Consider the following 16,754-nt stretch of genomic DNA (forward strand, 5'->3'; position numbering starts at 1 on the left):
CACCACCTCCAGCTACCTCTTCAATAAAAGTGAGATCTGCTTCTGGATTGTATCCTTATGTGGAGTTCCAGTTTCCAAATCCTCCTTTCAGAGACTCCTTGAACCTGGGATGGTCACATTTTTTGCTGCTATCTCTTCCAAATTCACCATCTGGCACTTCTCAGTGCTGAAGAGTCAAGACAGTTATCAGCAGCAATGCAAATCATGGTTGTTTTGTTAAACTAACCTATAGTACATTCCCTCCTTTATTTTTTTTTCTTTTCTCTTGCTTCCAGAGGATATAAATAATAATGTTTAAAAATGAATAAACACACATGCAAAAACATATAATATCTCAGTCACATTCCAAAGTCTGCTCAGGTTTTTCATTCGTTTACAATGCCAATAAAACTCCAACTGAGGTGAATATGATTTTCATAGTCTAAAAATTGAGTAAAATTTGCAGAAGAAATTTGGCAAAAATTTGCAGCAGAAGTATTGGCAGTCCAACTCAGAATGCCTATTAAAGGGAAAGCTGAGCTGCCATTTGTGGCTTGGAAAAAAGTCTGTTTTGAGGAGTTGGCTTTTTTTCCTCCCGTCACTGTATCCTTTCTCAGTAACAGCATAATCATTAGCACTTACAGATAAAGTTCTGAAAATCTTGTCACGCCCACTACCTTTCACAGTAACAATGAGAAATACACCTCTGGCAAACTAGTAAGTTCTCTAGCATAAGACAGACAGGGATGGACATCTTTCGTTTCAGTCACTTTGGTCAGTGAGTGGGCTGCTTCATTCATTGGTTTGGTTAAACAGCAGTCATTCTGAATACCATGTTTGCAAACTCCCTTGCAAAACCCAAGGTTCTTCAGGAAAAGCTGTTGAGGACAGGCTTATGGTTGTGGAGGTTGTGTTTAGCACCTGTGGGTTCCTGCTGCCTGTGACACTGAATTTGCTTGATGAGGCACTGCGGAGTGCTGAAGCTGCCACCCTTTGTCCCCTGGGACTGTCACTGTGCAAAGTTTTATCTCCTCCTTGTTTTCTCAGATACAAATCTTTGCTAATTATTAGCAGAGATATTTTTAAAAAATTAAATAACAAAATGTAATCTTGGAGAAGTGAGCACTGCCACAGAAGCAGTTAAGGATCTGTCTGGAGATCTTTGAAATTTCCTGTTAGTGGGATTTCCACGCTGATACAATCTAACACTTTGTGGGGACTGTGTATTTCTGTTCTGCTAGGATATCACAATTATAAATCTTTTGATTATAATATTCATGATAGTCAAGCAGACCAGAATGAACATTAAAACGTAATTTAATTTAACCATTTCCACTTTCATATTTCCATAGTTGCTGATACAACATCCTGGTGCAGCATATCCTCTCATTATCTCTCCCTTTTGCCTTCACACACAGCCCTCTGCTTAGCTTTCCCTTTTCCACTTTTTTCAGACCTGTGGGTCTCATTCTGACCTAAGGTCTACCCTATAAATTCAAAGTACTGCCATTTTTTTGCCATTACGTGTTTGTACTGATACAAATCACAGCAGCCTCTGATCCTTGGCATGGCTTATATTCTTCTTTTCTGTTATGATCTCGCTGTGCCCTGTGCGTGACTGATCACTGCAGCTCACTCCTGCCAGATCCTCAGGCTCCTCCACCCAAATCATCCTCAGATGACATTCCTGCTAACGAAAGGTATATGCTGCAGACTGCCTTCCTCCTGCACCTCTGCCCCATCTTCTCCTTATCCCTCAAAAGGGAAACCTCGAGAAGGAATACAGTAAAAACCAGGGGAGACACAGGGAGGAGGAGAGAGCCTGAGATTCAATAGCTCCAAACTAATCTGTCAACAAAATCTCATTACAGTAATATAAGGTAAGTCTGTCATTGTACTACCAAGGCAAGCCCATCCTTGTCCCACATTGCTTTGCTACCAGAACTTTTTTCCCTGATCCCATCACCTCCCTCCTTATCCTGAACAGTCACAGCCCTTCCCTGTCCACTTGGGGAGAGGTAGAGAGCCAGAGGGGCCCAGAATCCCCATACCTAACTAGTGGGATTGTGGCTCTAGACAGAGGAGAAGACTGAAACGAGTTAATGTGGCAGTTTTTAGAGTTGAGTATGCTGCACATTGTTGCTCTCAGCTTTTGTTAATGCAGCTCTTTATGTGGAGTAATACCTCAGTTTTGTATCACTGTAGCTACAGATTTAGCAACTGCCTTTGCAGCTTCAGACCGCAAGATACAGACTGACTAACAACCACTAAAGAGAGGATCCAGTTTCTTTTCAGTAGCATAATATCTTTGGCACCAAATGTATTTTCTCGTTCACATTATCACACATGATATTCAAAATGAGTGCCAGGCTCTGTGAAAGAAAAAGTTTTCTGTTTTGCACCAGAAGATTCTGAATCTAACAGGAAAGCTTTCCCAGCCTGCAAGGAGCCCTGGTGATTACCTTGTGATGCCAAAAGAGAAAGTGTAAACCTGACAAGCTAAGGGGTTTCTCCCTTTGTCTTCAAGTCACACTGACTCTCTGATATCTTATACTGGATTTTTCCACTTAGCAAAACCTATGGGCAGCAGAGAACAAGCACTTCTAAACGTGGTATATTTTTCTCATTTAATTAAAAATAAATATAAGAAAAAGATATTTCAAACACTAGAGAACCTCAAAAAGGAGTGAGCTGAACAATTTTTAAAATAGCTTATCATGCTCACAAGCCAAATGACCTTTGTAGAGGAAGTCAAGAAATTGGTGAAAAAGCTCTTGAGTCTTGTGTTCAGTGTGAGCATCTACTTCAAAACCTCCTAAAGAGAAGACACGTCCTGATCCAGTCATTGAATACAAGAATTTATTAAACTTTAATTTCTTGGGTTATGCATCCGTGAAGGCACTATTCAGTTGAAAATTTATGAATTGGGTTTATGGAAGGGCTAATGTTTTTTGAATCTTACATTACCTAATGGTTAAAGCTAATTCAGAATGTTGCTGAATGTCTGAAGCCACAAGTAAAGTTGTTTTTATGTCTGGCCCTTTTGGGAAGGTAGACTGTCTTGTTTTTTTAGACTAAACCAAATAGAAAAACCTGCTTTCACATATGAGATTTGGACAAACATTTTTCAGTTTTCTTTTACTGCTGTTGTCTTAGGTTGCATATAGATCTAAAAAAAACCCCAAACCAAACCAAAAAACCAACAACTCTGAATCCTACAATACAAATAAAAGGGCCTAAAGGATGCAGAGAAACCCATTGTGATTTATTGTTCCCTGTAATTTATAATTATGGCATTGTTACTGTTTCGACTATGAAGATATTGCATTGTTTTTAAGAAGATTGCCATGTGAGCTGTATGTGCATCCACAAAAATTTTATTTGACTTTCGATGCAAGGGTATGGAAAAGCTAAGATGCCGCTGAGATAAGACATCAGTGCTGTACCTGGAAGAAACTTCTGCAGACCAAACTTGGCCCAGTTTCTAGTTTTATTGAAACCAGATGCCTTTGCAGCATTTAGGTCCAAAATCTGTGGTGCTTTGTCCAATCCATAACCGCTGGGAACTGCTATCACCCAAGACACACCATGGGAGAGTGTCCCAGGGGCTGCTACCACAGTGGTGCAGAAATGATGGGCTTGGTGTAAAGGTCTTGCTTTTTGTGTAATTTGTTAAGAGCATTTAACTCCATGGGAGATTTCTTGGGAGGAGATAGCAACTGTAGTCTCTCTGGATATTGGAGGATGTGTCTGGACAGATGTATGGAGACAAATTAGCATGAAACTCTTTGCAGTCCTCTTAAGACACCTTGCAAGACCGAGGGCTGAAGCTGTACGGGGCTTGGGAGGAATCCCTCTGGCACCAGAGCTTCCCTCCCACCGCTGCAAAGGGTATCCCAGGGCAAGGGAAGGCACTGGCCTGACTTGGCTTCTCCCAGCTGCCATATGGTTCCTCAATGACTGTGTCCAGCTGCCACAAATTAAGGCTGTCCCTCGGCCTCAGACTGCTGGAGGCTACCCTGGAATTGGGCAGGGAATCAAAGGAGTGCATCCGACTGACGCCCCAACTGTACTCTGCCATGACAACTGCTGAAGTCTCTGTATTTAGCTTGGGACGTGCGTATTTGTATGCAACAGGGCTGTCCAGTCCAGCAGTACTTTCAAGGCTGAAAGAAATGTTGGTTAACATTTTTTTCCCCCTCTTAATCTGTTCCAATTTTACATCCCCACCAGTCTCCAGAAACAGGTAACTTCACTTACCACAGAAAGCTGCTCTTGAGGTCTGCTGGTCTGCCAATGGAAACTTTGGCAGTTTTCTCTCATGGGATTTCCCTCTCAGGGTTTGGCCCCCTTTTTTTTTTTTTGCTGGCTTGGGGTTTTTCCCCTTGTGAGTAATAGCACAACTACTCAGAGGTTTCACATGAGAGAAAGATGTTGTGTAATGGCCTCGTTTTGAAGGTACCAGGAATGAGATAATTGGTATGTAGGTTACAGTGGTTGGCCTGTCTGTAAGATTGAACGGATTGTACACCTGAATATTTCAGTCACAAAACTGAACACATTATGATTTTCAGCATTCAGACTATATTCATGCATTCTTGTACATCTAAAACACCTCCTTCACCCCCCCCCCCCCCGCTGCCCCAAAAAAAAAAGAAAAAGAAAACCCAATATATTTTACCTTTTTTCTATCCAATGCTATAACACTAAAGTGAATTTCACCCCTATTGGCCAAAATTTCCATTTCTAAAAGTGCTTCTTTATCTTGTTATTTGTTCTGCTTCCCTGGGCTGAGTTGCTCTGAGGGAAGAAAAAAACTTCTTTTTATAGGTTATATTACTTATGCAGCAGGCATGAAACTGCAAACACCTGGTAGAGTTTCCCTTGTGTGAGCTGCAGCCTACCTCAGAGTACTTTGCAAACATCTGAAACTCATTCTGTGGATCTCAAAGGCCCTCTCCATCACTGATTGAATATTTTTATGAGATTCATTATGGAACAGCTGTGATTGATATTGGTGATCACACAATAGAGGCTATTAATGTTAGAGATGTGGTCACTGTCATCCAGAAGAATAATTATTAAATTAAGGTAAGTACAACATGTATCCCGATTCCACACACATTACGCCTGTTTTTGGCAGGGAACATCTGGATGAGGTGATGCTCGCTGTAGGCATGGGGATGGTTGGAGTATTGGCTCACGAGGATGTTAATTTTGGCTAGTGAACTGAGAAGTAAAATATCTGAAAGAATTGCAAAATTAATATCAGATTTAAAATCGCTAAATAAGAACTGAATGGACAACAAAGTATTCTGTGACTGTGCTTCTGCCTTTCTGTGCATTTCCTGAAATATTTTGTTTTTGTTACCAGGGAACCCCCAAAGGTTTCCCTTGCCATGCAGGATCTGTGGGATCTGTGTTATCACCTTATACTTGGAGACTCCATGCCACTGTCCCTGCGGAAAATAATAATATTTTTTGGGTGCAACATGAGTGTCTCTTTCAAGAGACTTAGATGCAGACATGGTGTATGTACCTGTAGAATTTTTTGTATGTGTTTTTGTGTGTTTGTTTGCACACACATATCCATATGTAGCACTGTGTGTAGGGTGTGCAGGACAAGCATGTGTGTGTGTACCTCAGAACCTCTGTTGAGTAAGACTGTCAGACAAGGCCAACGTCTAAGAAAATTATTTTCATACGAGAGAAATCAGCAAGCAATCTACTTCATAACTTAAAATTAATCGCTGGTACCTGGGAAACAGTGACTGGCAGCTGAATGTTGCTAGACCACCAAATTAATATGAGGGTCCTTTTAAGCAGTAGCACCCTCTGAAGGAGTCCATAAAAATGTATATTGAAAAGAGGAGAAAACAAGAACTGAATTTTTTTCTTGCTGGATTGCACCTTTAGTAGTTCTTGATATTTGTCTCAGTACTTAGTAAGTTTGCAATGGATTTGTCACATGCTGTTTAAACTAATTAATTGATCACAAACTGGCAGTATATTAGGGATCTAAAAATCACCAGTAATTAACTTCATTGCTGCTGTTTGTATCTTATGGTATTGGCCATTAAAAAAACAAACAAACAAACAAACAAACAAACAAACAAACAAACAAACAAACCCCAAACCTGTCCTGATGATTGTTTCATCTCAATGGAATTATGTTTTTTATACCTGGTGGATTCTATGAGTAGGACAGAGGACAGAAATTGTGGGGGTTTTTTCACTGCTTTGATCCACTGTTGATAGTTTTCCTACAATCTTTTTTTCTGTCTAATCAAGTGGATAGCATTGAAAGAATAAGACACAACATCAGAAATTATTGAAAAGGGCAAGTATCTATCTTTATTCAGTTTTTTACAGGCAGAGTTTTCTTTTTTACTTGTTTCCTACATTTTTTGTTCTTTAAAACCAGTGGCAATAAGATCTGCAATTATAAAAACATCCAGTGTTTTATTTATACAAGTATCTTGCTAAGAACTGACAAATCAAATAAAAGGGTTTACTGTTTCTTAAAGTGGCCATATTCTTCTTTCAGTTATACCTGTATAACTGTGTATTGAATTCAGGGCTGTTCACTGGTAGAGACAAAAATTTAGCTCATATTTTATAAGTGAATGAAGCATTTTACCAGGTTCTCCTTTCCTTCCTGTGTGAGTCGATTACACAACACATTCAGAGACTTGCTCCAGCTGGGGCTTTACACAGTAATCTGCAGTACTCATATGCCAATCTCAAGTTTATATTAGAAAGAATCTTTAAACAGTTGTAAGTTCAACAAAACAGAAAATCAAGGTTCAATGTCAGAGAATTAATCTTTTTCCAGATGTAACAGAACCTGGTCATCACAGAGGGTTTCAGTTTATGCAGCTGAAAACTGCATTTCTTTAAAGTGCAATTATGCTTACATTTTACATTTGGCTAAATTATATCTCCTCTGCAAGCTACACTGTTAGACGTGACTACAAATCAACATACGGTTTTTCTCTAATGCAGAGAAAGCCCAATTATGGCAAGGCTGAGTGGTTATTTGACATTTATATGAAGTACACCTATCCTAAGATATGGAAAATTGTCATTATTTTCGGATGGGAAATAGCTGGCAGACTATTGAACACTGTCCATGTGAACCTTTGCTGCACAGTACAACACTCAAATTTTACATTGCTTTCAACCATGAGTATTGGAAGAAAAATTGAGAGAAAAAGAGCCTTGGCCTGCTACTTCTGTGTGTTTTTTAAAGACAACCACTTTTTTTCCTGTGCATTCTACAGTGCTTTTAATTTGAAAAATCCTTTTGTATAGGTGATTGCATCCATCAGCATTTGAATTTCAGTGGTAAGACCCCAGTCACCTTAGTAAATGTACTTGTGCAAGATTGTGAGGTTAATACCCAAAATAGTCCTTCTTAGCTTTATTGTCTCCAGAACTTTTCTAATATCCTAGAATTATGTAGCCCTAAATGGAGGATGGATAGGGTATCTTCTATAGCACTTTTCTGCTGGTTCCTTGGAGGAGCTAAATTGCTGCTGAAAGAAGCCCAGAGGAATGTTTTCACTTTCCACACATATATGGGAGCTGACCTCGAGCAGTTTCCAGCTTACAAAGGAGTCATCCACCCACTGGAAATACTGGTGTTAGCACCTCCTATGTTTTGACATATAAACTTGAAGGATCTTGCTTTTGAAAGTGCTCAGCCTTGCAAAACACAGTTTTTCTTGTTCAATGAAGTCCTAATGAAGGCAATAGGAGTTGGCTGGCCAAACTCAGAGGTCCAGATATGGAGGTCTCTGGTTTTCTTGGGTGTTGTCGTTTGATTCAAGTGCTGTTAATACCACTGTGCCTCTGTGTTGTAGTTGACTTTGGGAAAGCTGTGAGTGTGTTAGAAATATAAGCTGTGTGGGTAGAAGAGATTTGAAATAGGGGGCCAAAATTCTGTAGCTAAAGAGCACAAGTCCAAGAGTTAGCAAACAGGGTTGTGCTCCCTGCGTACTTAGAGCTACTGACATCCTGTGCTCCCTTTCCAGCACTTCTGTGTCCTAGGACAACTCCACATCACCAGATAAGGGAAGTGATACTGCATCTGCATTTTTCAGTCATACTTCACCAGAAATCCATGCTGTGCTTCCAAAACCTCCACATTTGAGTGTGCATGTTTTTCTAACCTAATTACATTTATGAGATGATTTCTTAAACCACCTGAGATGAGATCATATCCACACCAAATGGACAGGGAGAACTTGCTTTTTATCACAGCAACCAGCTGCTTGAAAAGAGTTCTCTTTCAGTCATCCTTTCAAAAATCCTACCTGATTTCATACATTTGCGTCCCTTCAACTTAGCTGTGTGCTCTTTTAACATGTTTCATTCATTTTCATCTTATAGTATATGATTCAAAGGGAAATATAGCATAGAGGGGCTGCAGATAACCTAGAAAGGCCTGATGGTATGCACTGCACTGTGCCTCAGAGGGTCATGTTGAGTTTGAAGTGAGATTCGCACTTCTCACAGCAGAGATGAAAATTCAGTTACAGTCAAACCTCTTCATTCCAATGGGCTCAAGATAAGGATGTCCAGAGTTAAGCATGCAAATCTGCTCTATCCAAAGCTTGAACTTAAGAAAAGGTAGCTCAGAGAAAAGGGGAGTTCATACCAGCACATATGAATATTTTTATCATATCAGTCTAGATTTTTGCTCTCATTTTCTGTCTTTTTCTAATTCTAAGGCAGAGAGTTATTCTGCATCCATATGTGTATTTACTGTGTCTTACAGCACAGGAATGGTCTTGGTGCTGTAAGTAAACACACCACAACCATTAGAACCTCCCCATACCACTTCTTGAAAGCCTGACACCTCCTAATATAACCAGTCCTGGTGACCTCTCTCTGTCTCATGTTTAGAGGGGTGAATATTGGTGGTATTTTTTTATTGGTAGTGATCAGCCAGGTTTTTTAAAAATCAGAAGAGGATGTGTCTATATAAATAGTGCTTTTTTTCCTGTATTTACTTTACACTGGTGTTCAGAGGACTGAATTGTATTTTAGATATAATTCCTCTCAAGCTCTTCCTACTTGGTCTGTATCCTAAAAGGCATGATGTAACATACAAGTAGACAGAAAATGTATCTGAATGGGTATATGCACAAATATGTAATACTGTGTGCACTTCACTATGTTTAACACTGGAATTTAAGACGTTAGTTTGCCTGTCTCTTATTCTAGTCTCCTGCTAGTGTCACTCCTCTGTGATGCTTTACAATTCAGAGAAGCATTTATTATTTATTTTTATTCCCCCAGGTGACATGAGGCCCCAGGCTTTATTTAATACTTATCAGCAGGCCCTGCAGTGAGTACAGAATTGTTAATTTCCTTGTAGGCTCACTTGTGAGCTGGTATGAGAGCAAGAGTTGGGTGAACATTTTTTAAATGGTGAGACTGATATCTGAAATATGAGATCCAGTCTCATATTTTCTCAATTTTATAGATGAGGAGAGGAGAACTGGGATTAAAAAAAAAAAAAAAAATCCAAATAAAGGTATCCAGTAATTTGGAACAGTGAGCTTCAGGAGGACTTGGCAACTTTATACAATTTGAATATTTAATGCCTGGCTCTGGTTTGTTTTATTTTCTGTGGAGGGTCAGACCTCCACCAACATCATCTGAGTGCAGGCTAAGTCACAACCCATTTAGGTGCTCACCATGACTACTTAGGCTGGTAGCATTTCTGGCATCCTTGTATGGACTTTGCAGATACCTTACAGAGAGACAGGATCATGCAAGGAAGGATTCATCATGGCTGTGTAAGGTGTCCACTTTAGGAAGATGTGAAGGATATAATACAAGTATGTGTTTTTCTCCATGGGCTATGAAAGGAATAAGTACCACTAATTCAAGGCTGAGGCCCCAGATCAGCTGAGCTGAACTCTTCTCAAGGGTTGAACGTTACCAATGACAAAATTAAAACTCCAGTTCTTTCTATATAATTTTTTGATTATCAGATTAGATACAGGTAGCAGTGTTGTATTACTGATTTTGGTATAATAAATATGTGAGCATTTATGACATTCATTAGATATGTATGCATATACACACACAGATTTTGCAGCTATCTACATGGTTTTTATATATGGACATTGAAACATGAAGGCATTTCTGAGAAACTGAAGGGCAACTAATGTAGAGCAGAACTATACTGCTCTTAAATTGAAATTTAGATGTTCTTCAAAGGGATTTTATATGGAAGAGGTAGAGTTTCACATTAACCATTTGGGAAAACACTGCAAAGATCTTTATTACTGGATATAAACCTAGGAATGTCTGCACAGCAATAGGATGGGTACATTTATGTATTGCTTTGTACAAGTATTTTTAGTGCCTTTGCAGTCAGTGCTGGTGGTGTTGCCTTTTATATGTGAGATGTGAAATTTAATTCTACTCCTTCTTCCTTGATTCACTTTACAACAACAAAAGTTTTACTCAAAGGATTGTCTACATGGCTTGCAGACAACTAGTCAAGCGACTTACAAGAAGGTTATCTGGTTTCTTGATTGGCACATACTACTCTTCATGTCCAGAGGTCCAAGAAGCCCTTGTGGTTTTTTGTCCAGCAACACAAGCAGAGGAAGTGCTAATCAGTAGTATTCTGTTGTCGTTTACTTTCTGCAGTAGGCTGGATTGTATTCCTTGACCTTGTGAAATTTAAATCTCCTCATCTTGCAGGCAATAGAAACAGCTATTGCTGCACGATCCATGGTGTTGTGGCTTGGTTTCTTCTTCCCACTCTCCTCTTTTTCTCCTTAACCCGTCATCTTGCTGAGTGGGCTAATTTGTCTTATACTGCTCTCCCAGCTAATCTATGAACTGGGAGTGGAAATGAAATGAAGCACTGATATGCTTCAAGAGCAATCTTGGTGGCTGAAACAGCAGACATGTAAAATTTAAAGGGAAGTAAACATGTAGCTGTATTATCAGCAATGACCTTCCACTATGCCAATCCAGGTGCTACCTTCAAGTCTATTATGCTTCATTTTCTGACTCCTTTTCATTTCCAAATTATTTTCATCAGGTTTAGATACAAGATTTCTTTCAGCTCTGCCCTTTGTTAAGCCTTTTAAAGGAAATTAAGGAGCATGACTTCCAGGAAGGTATTTCATACCACTTTTTCAGAGGCATTACTAGTGTTGTGTCTACAGTCTGATTTGTTTGATTCAGAATAATTTGAGGGAATATGGTGAAGCCTCTTCAGTCAATGCTGACCTATCAAAATGTAAAACCACAATTGTTTTTAGTGCTAGTATACTAGTGTACAAATTAATTTAGGTTTTCTTCTAGATTAGCAGATACAACGATTTTGAGATTGCCTGCATATTAATAAAAGTATTTGAGGTGTTTACTCAGATCAAAGAATTAGCTGTTTGTTTATAACACGTTGAATTGTAGGTACATAGTTCTCAAGCTCTTAGTTTTGTTTTAAATATCCTTAATCAGAAATCCAGAAACTCTTGCCAGCTGTAGCAATGACCAAATCTCTCCCCTCGCTTCCCCAAAGAATGAAGAAAACCAAAACACATTGCTCATCGCTTTGCTTTCTTAACATTTTGAGGTCACGAGTTCCACAATCAAATGAACTTCATATAGAAAAGCTGTTTCTGTGTTGATTTTCCCTTGGATAATTTTCCAAATCATTGCATGTTCCCTGTTACTGAATATTCAAAAAGGACTGACTATAAATTCCCAGACAATCTACTCTCATGGGTTTTATTTAATCTATTTTTAAATTATAGCACCTCTTGCTAATCTCGTATTGAGGGAAAGGGATGATCTGTTAAAAAAACCCTTTTTTAAGCATTTGGCATTATAGCACTTATAACAATATAACAAAGCATTATAACACTTCTCAGGATTAAAGCATGCTCAGGTCAGCACTGAGTGCTTTTAACACAAAATTGAATCTTTCCACCTGAAGTGTTAAAAAAGTATTACTTCTTTGCAAAGGGCTTAATTAATTCACATTGGCCAAACAGGGAAGACAAAAACCCAGATTCTTAAATTATTAATCGATAAATGAGGATTTTTAAATTATTAATTAATTTATAATAATAACAACTATCTGCTACATTGGTTAAGCAAAGCAAAAGCAAAGTGCTTCCCTTAGATCTGAACAGGCTGAAAGTGCTTGATGCTGCTCTGTTCCATGGCACCTACACATTGCATTCAGCAGGACACACCACATGAGCAAAACAAACTGCACTGCGTTCTCCTACAACTGATATATTGCCAAATATAGTTAACAAGGGAAAAACTCATGCAAATAGGGGAAGATGTCAGAACTGAAATCTAGGGTAAGAGAACACAATCCTGATCTTGGGTCTCCAATTTCCAACTTTCAATAAAGTTTACATACATTCCATATGTGGCCATCAGATCTTTTCAAAAAACCATGGAGCTTTAAAAAAACTGAAAAAAACAAACCACAAACAAAAATACTTTCAAGGATTGCAGTGTGTTTTGGAGTCAGATCTGTATTATCAGAGCAGTACTAATAGTTAAAACAGCTATGTCCATGTGAAACAGATAGTGTTCACTTAGAAATCATTTTCCTTTACAGAATTCTCAGGCTGTAGCCTGAAATGCAAATATCATTAACATAGATGATAAAATAATACAACAAGATACCTTTTTTTGGTCCAGAATTCTCAGAGTAATAAAAAGAACAGTGGCCAAAAGTGCTTTAAATATATTAACATTTTTTTTAACTCTGCAAGCCTTTGTTCTCAAGAAAGAAAACTGCTGTTTCACTTCCCTGAAGCCATTGGTAATATGATGCAAAAACATCAGAGAAAATCTAATCCAAGATAGGTGCAGTCCCCAAGGGAACATGCTCTTCTTTGTTTTATATTTCCATTGGAAATCTGGGAGATTTTGCATGCAAACATCTTATTTCATGGGGCTGCTTCTCAAATTGAGAGATTAAATCTAGCTCAGTATAAAGGCCTTTTCAATAAAGTGGGTTGCACAGTCTTCTGTTTACAGAAAATTGATGCATCATCTGATATGTCTGAAATTGCTAACTTCTGTTTCAGTAAAGCTGAAGGAATTTCAACCAGCCCATCATCTAATCAAGAAAAATATTCCCTTAGCATCTTGTTTTAAGGTAGCTGGCTGTCAAGCAATGTTTGGACTACTGTATATCACGATTCATTACAGTTGCAAAATGGACTGATTTTCTTAAGAAAGTCGTATTTTCAGAACTATCCATCAAACACAAAGTGTTCATAAATGCCTCAAAAGCTACAAAACAGCTATTAAATCCTAATTTCATTTTGAGATTTTTCCCCCCTTAATTTCATATATAATCAAAATTTAAATATATACATGATCATTCTTGTTGAGTGCACATTGACTGAACTCGCAGCAGTAGTGACACTCAGTATGAGCCACAGCTGATTTCTCCATCCTCAGAGCTTTATGGGTCCCCTGTGCCTGTTATTAACATAGCTTCCACCATGGCAGAAACCGAGTTTGCTCAGTCCTCAGTACACTGACATGACTGAATACATCCCTTGCATTCAAGCAAAATTGCAACCCAAATTTTTAAGGGAGCAGGAGGGAAATGTGCCTGTTGGTAAAACCCTGTGAGTGTGGACCCAGCAGTGCAGGGCCAGAACTTCTCTCCTGCCCCTTGGTGATGCTCCATCCAACATGCAGAGTTCAGGTCTTGCCAGAGAGTTGTGCCCAGCAGCTGAAGCAGGAGTTCCAACAACTTTGCTTGGCAAATTTGTAAGGGTGTGAGCAACTAGAGAGGGCAGTGCTTTGTAATGTATGGGTATGCTTCACCAGGTCTGCACCCCTCAGGCAATGCTTGCCTGCTGTTTTCAGGCAAGTGACACTATTTAAGACAAGCACCACAGAAACTTTTCAACCCAGAATGCAGAAATGAAAGCTGACACAGGCATGGCTGAGAAGCAGGGCAGGTTACTTGTACAGAACCAAGGTCATGGCCCAACATCTTTACAGCTGTTAGGACAGCAAATACTCTCAGCTGCATTTCATCTCCTACCAAGTAAGAAAGAGATGAAAGCTTTAATTAACAATGCCAACCTTTTCTGCAGGACTTTACATGAATAGATCTCAAAGGCCTTCACTAATGAGTTAAGTTTTAAAAGTGTGCATCTCCTGGGCTCCCAACAAGCCTCCCAGCACTGCTGCTTCCTTCCTCACCATTCTCCCTCTCTTTGGTTTCATGGAGAAGATCAAGCGTCGTATGCTTGCAGGGTAGGACTGTTGACACTCCTCCATGCCTGGAAGGGGCTTCAATGTCCACTGAGGCAAGTGGAATAGAGGATGTTTTTCTGGATTTAGCTTTAAGAAATAAAAAGCTGATCCCTGTTTCCAGGAGGTGCAATGAGAAATATATCTGAAGCAGAATCTGCTGCCACATACCTTCTCCTAGTGTTTTCATCTCAAGGTTACTTCTATTAAAAAAAAATACTTCCCTTGGCAGAGAAGCCACCTAACGCATGGATTTTGAATTTAGATTTTAGATATTTGTTTTAATGAGCAAACCAAACTTAATCCCAAATTCCTGTAATTTTGAACAATTGCTATTTTGTAATTTATAGCAGTACTTCTAGGTACCAAACTAGCACCCAGACCTTAATGTACTAGGCATAGTACAAAAACAAAAAAAAGGAGAGAAACCCTTCCCTGATGAGTTCCCAAGGTAAATACATAGGTTGAGGTAAAGAGAATATGAGATTATACATCATGTGCAACACAGGGCCAGTCACCTAGCTGTCTGTCCACATGCCACTCATACTGCTTCTTCTCTTGAAAGGACATTTACATTCAACTAACAAGTTGCTACTTTTGCTAACTGTACCATTTGAAGATTATTTCATAAAACAGAAACAAATTGGTCAAGTAGTTGTAACTAAAGCAATTAGAGCTAACAAGTGATGAGAGCAGGCTGTCCCAGAGTCACGGAGTCAGGACAGGAGTGCCCTGTTATCCTGCCCTTTCTGCATGAGTCCCTCAGAGGAGCAGATGTGAGAATGGCAGCAAGACTTCCCACAATGGAATCCCTCAGCCCTAGTCCAGAACAAAGCTTTTTTGTCAGCCTTATTCTTTTTCTGTACAGCCATGGAGCACAAACTGACTATACCAGAGGCCTGGGGAGGCACTGAAGTTCCAAGATATCTCATCTTCCCTCCATGACTGAAAATACACCCCAGGCCCTTCCTGCTTCTTTCTCTTTTCTCTCTGTCCTCACCTTTCTCAGACAAAAAGTTTTTTCATGTCTGCTGAAGACAGTAGAAAAAATTATGAAGATTCAAGTAGTGTGAAGAGGTGTCAATTCAGGTAAGCATCGAAACAACAGGGAACCCAGCCTCAAACCTTGATCCCAACTGAATGGCACTCAGAAAGTCAACCCTGGCAACTGCTCTTCTGAGTCTGGTGGTAAAGGACTCCAAACTGTCCTCTCCTCCTGCCAGCACCAGTGGAAGCCACTTTTCCATCCCAGTGAAGACTACTGATGCTTCATTCGCTGAAGAAGGGCAAAGACAGACGTGGGGTTTTTTCAGTGTAACACAACACTTTTGATAAATTTCATGTGTGAAAGAATTTTTGTGTAAATCAATGTATACAGAACGGTGGGACAAGGGGTTATGAGCTGACTACTACCCAGGATCCTGTCAGCTCCACAGGGAGAATCATCCACTGGAACCAGTGCCATGGGCTATGCAGCAAGGCCAAATCTCACACCAGGTTATGCAGTCACTCAGGCTCTGTTTAATCAATTGGAAATCTTTCCTGAGGCAGAATTGAAGTAGAGGCTTAACCCATTGTCATTGGACAGAATAGCAAAACCTCAGAGGGTGAGAAGAGAAAATCCCAGATGTGTCTCTCAAGGGCAGCTCCCTGTTTCGGTGACTGTTAACTTACTGCACTTTTTTCCTTTGCTCCTGAAAATGTCAGTGATGTAAGAAAGGCTTATGGCCACCTCCCCCTCACACACTGTAGGGTTTGATCCTTGAAGGAGATGGAAGTGATCCATGAAGAAGTGCCTTGCAGGCCATTGCTGCTGTGAGGGGAAGGCCCCCTCTTTGACTGGGAGGTAATGCTAGGAGAGCTCACAGGCTGGAAATGGAGGATAAGATGGAAATGGGAGCCTGCAGCTGGGGAGCAGAGGCTGGAGATTACTTTTTTATTATTTTATTTTAAACATATGTATTAATCATGGCTCAAAGCAGAGATGGCAATGGGAAACTGCAGCTGGAATGGGTAAGGCAGGAGGAGGAGGTGATTTTTATTTCAGACATAAATCATGTATTAATTGTGGCTTGAAGGAGGGGTTAGTGTGGGAATCTGTAGTGCAGAGAGGACAAAAAGGAAAGATGATTTCAATTGCAAGTATATTTATTGAAGTGTAACTCAAAACAGGGACTGGATGGGAATCAGCAGCTGGAACTGATAGGGCAAAGGAAAATATTGCTTTGGTGGAGCGGTATTATTTTAAACACATGAATAAGTCCTTAGCTCAAAGCAAGCACAAGGGTGGGAATCTGCTGTTTGAGGATGTCAAGTAACACTTGTGGGAGAGAAGATCTTTATGTCTTTTCAGGTGCATTCAGAGCCTGGGAAGGTTGCTGAGCTGACTTTGCTGGAGCTGAAATACCGTCTGTTCTCAGAACTGGGTAATTCAGGATTCCCTAGCAGCCCTCCACTTCCCTGCTGGCTCTTGAGAGTCCGCTCTGCCTGACAGA

At 39.8% G+C, this 16,754-nt stretch overlaps 1 long non-coding RNA gene across 1 annotated transcript; it reads right to left on the reverse strand.

Moving 5' to 3' along the window:
• Positions 1-2,506: 2,506 nt before the first annotated feature.
• Positions 2,507-4,921, reverse strand: LOC136284488 (uncharacterized). The gene is made up of 4 exons (XR_010719293.1): positions 4,884-4,921; positions 4,661-4,779; positions 4,240-4,485; positions 2,507-4,145 (listed from the first exon to the last, which is right to left on the reverse strand). It is a non-coding gene; the product is annotated as an uncharacterized lncRNA (long non-coding RNA).
• Positions 4,922-16,754: the final 11,833 nt, after the last annotated feature.

Source organism: Chamaea fasciata, unplaced genomic scaffold, assembly GCF_029207755.1.
Source record: "Chamaea fasciata isolate MVZ Bird 193981 ecotype frontalis unplaced genomic scaffold, bChaFas1.0.hap1 SCAF_1, whole genome shotgun sequence".
NCBI classification, from domain to species: Eukaryota; Metazoa; Chordata; class Aves; order Passeriformes; family Sylviidae; genus Chamaea; species Chamaea fasciata.